The sequence below is a fragment of the Macadamia integrifolia genome, unplaced genomic scaffold (genome assembly GCF_013358625.1).
Source record: "Macadamia integrifolia cultivar HAES 741 unplaced genomic scaffold, SCU_Mint_v3 scaffold1479, whole genome shotgun sequence".
Taxonomy (NCBI): domain Eukaryota; kingdom Viridiplantae; phylum Streptophyta; class Magnoliopsida; order Proteales; family Proteaceae; genus Macadamia; species Macadamia integrifolia.
Genome location: NW_024868221.1, coordinates 106,853 through 110,026, shown reverse-complemented (window position 1 = coordinate 110,026; position 3,174 = coordinate 106,853).

Here is a 3,174-nt window from a genome sequence, read left to right as displayed (position 1 = left end):
TTTTTTTCGTGGGCGATGTCAGGAGAGAGAGAGAGTCTGGAGAGAGAGAGGGGTTCGATAGTTTAAAGAGAGAGAGAGGTCAGGAGAAACGATGGATTGTGAAGGAGATCGAGCGACCTGCCTGACAGGGGAAAGAAACGATGGCCGCCCACCGGACAGAGGCAAACAGCGATTGATACAGACTTCTTGCGCCCTGCGTGCCCCTCCACTCCTGATGTGGTGCCTGGTACTGCGGTGGAGCAAGGGGAGGAGAGGGAGGGTGAGAGAAATAATGAAGATAGACGGCCTGCGGATCGGCAAGCCCTCAAATCTTATGCTACGGTGACGAAGAAGACTCTCCCTGACGTGGAGGATCTGCCAAATCCAATTCGTGTTGGATCTCTGACGAGGGTAGTGATTCCACAGGAATCGTATGAAGAGAAACTAGAGACTTTCTCCTTTGCACTAATAGGCAAAGTAAACTTCAGATTTGTTTCTATGGATGACATAAGGCGCGAGGTGTTAGCGAGTTAGAGGCTGAAGGGGAACGTGAATCTTTCTCCCCTAGGGAAGGGTTTTATTCTATTTCATTTTGAGAAGGAGGGAGATATGGCCTCAATATGGAGGAGAGGACCGATCAAAGTAGGGGGACAAAATATTCGCTTTCAGAGATGGCGCCCAGAATTTAATATTAATGACAATTACTCCCACATCAAGCTCGTTTGGATCCGATTCCCAGAGCTTCCCATGGAGTATTGGCATGAGAGAATCCTATTGACCATGGCAAAGGTAGCAGGACGGCCTGTCGCCCTGGACAATAAAACATTAAAAGCAACGATGGGCAATTATGCAAGGGTCCTCGTTGAGATGGAGTTCAATGGTGTTAGAGTTGAGGAGATGCAAGTGGAACAAAGACACCCAGGAAAGGAGACGATATTCTGTTTCAATCAGCGAATCATCTACGAAGACAATATGGTTCGATGCTTCTCGTGCAAAAAACTGGGACATCATGCGAATCAATGTAGAGGTAAAACGGTGGGGAAAGCCACTGTTGAGCAGCCTTCTCATCAGGTCAACGGCGGCCAGGATGCTGGCAGGGACGACAATCCTTCACAAAAGGAAGGGAATATGCGGTCTCCTACTAGAATGGTAGATGCAGTAAAAGGGAATAGCTCCCATATCTGCCATGATCTACACGTGGAGGGTTACCTAAATTGCCAAGATTTAGTGGTGGATTTAAATGGTGAAGAATATTTCTCAACTGAGAATATTCCTCACAATGTTATGGCTAGTGAGGATCCAATGGGTGCTGGAGAGCAGAGGGTGGATAACATTCTGTACGTGGATGCCCTTGGGTTGACCCGGTCCTCTAACCTGTCTGAGAATGAATCGCAGGCCTCAAGTGAGGAGAGCGATCACAGGGAGGGTGGTATACAGGTTAGGGAATCTCAAACAGAGAGGGAGTACTCTCAAATGGTGTGTGCTTTGCGACCACGGCGAAAAATTAATTACAAACCAGGCGGTTAGGGTGGCAGAGGGGGAAAGAGTGGCAAGGGCCAAGTTTGGGAGGGGGCTGAGAATAATGTGACTGAGCTCTCTCAATCGTGCCTGGTGGAAGGCCGAGTAGTTATTCATCACAAGGAAGTGGAAGAAATAGATATGATCATGCAACGTGTTGAAGGGTCTGATAGATTTGGAAAGCAAGCTTCTGAGACGGAGCAGAATGATGAGGCTGCTCATTGCTCTGCCTCCATGTAACTGATCATAAAGGCTTTCTTCTGGAACATCCGAGGAATTAAGAAGGCGGAAGGCAGGAATACCTTACGACACTTTATTAAGGATAGAGCACCGGACATTATATGTATATCGGAGCCGATGATTGAAGTAAGTGCTTTTCCAAATTTATTTTTCAATAAATTGGGATTCAATAGTTCTTTCATTCACAATTGCAGAGTAGGGAAGCCCTCTAATTTGTAGATTTTATGGAAGAGAAATTTGAACACCCGAACTTTAGTCTCTGAGTCTGAGCAGCACATTTAAATTGTCATTAAGTGGGAATCGAAATGGTTTCAGATTTCTTTCATTCATGCCAGTAGCTTCAGAGTAGGAAGAAGGGATCTGTGGTTGAAGCTAATGGCCGATCTCCCACAGCCTCTTCTCCCTTGGGCTATAATTGGGGATTTTAATGCGACTTTGTTCTCCCATGAAAAAAGGGGGCCAGGGAATTTTAGTATGGGTTCAGCTGCTGAGTTTGGTGCTCTGGTGGATGCGTGTGGGATGGCCCAAGTGCCGTCATCGGGGAGGAAATTCACCTGGTCTAACAATAGACGTCGTGGTAATGTTTCGGCGGTTCTGGATAGATGTTTTTGTAATGAAGAATGGATTGACTTTTTCCAGGATTGTGGCCAACGGGTCCTCCCTAGAATTGCTTCGGATCATTCTCCATTATTGTTCACCTCAATTCTATCTCAACGGCCCATTAACTGTCCCTTTAGGTTCCATAAGTTCTGGATGGAACATGGAGACTTTGAGCAGGTAGTTGCCACATCATGGGAAGAGTGGATCTCAGGGAATCCGATATTTGTTCTCATGCTGAAACTCAAAAGGCTGAAGGGTGTGCTCCGTAATTGGGGGAGAGAGGCTTTCCCGAATTTCAATAAAGCCCTTGAGGATGCCAAGGATAAGCTAGCGCAGGTGCAACAGGCTATTGAAATAAATGGCATGGATGACCATCTGTTTGGGTTAGAAGCGGATGCGAAGACCTCTCTAATAAAAGCCTTGGAAAACCATGAAAAACTTTGGGCCGAAAAAGCCAAAGTTAGATGGATGAAGCAAGGGGATCCCAATTCTAGGTTCTTCCATTTTTCTGTTAATATGCGAAGACTCAGAAACTCTATACGAAACCTCAAAACACCTAATGGGACTTTGGTGGAAGGTAACGACCAGATAGGGAATTATACAGTTCAGTCATACGAGAAATTCTACAAAGCTGAGCCTTTAGTAGAGCATGTGGAGCTTCTTAAATCCATACCTATGGTTCTTCACCAAGGTGATCACTATGTGCTTGATGCCTTACCAGGGAATGAAGAAATTAAAAGAGCTGTTTGGGACTTGGACCCAGATAGCTCTCCTGGCCCGGATGGATTTTCTGGAGCTTTCTTTAGAAGATGCTGGAATATTGTCGAGCTAGAGGTG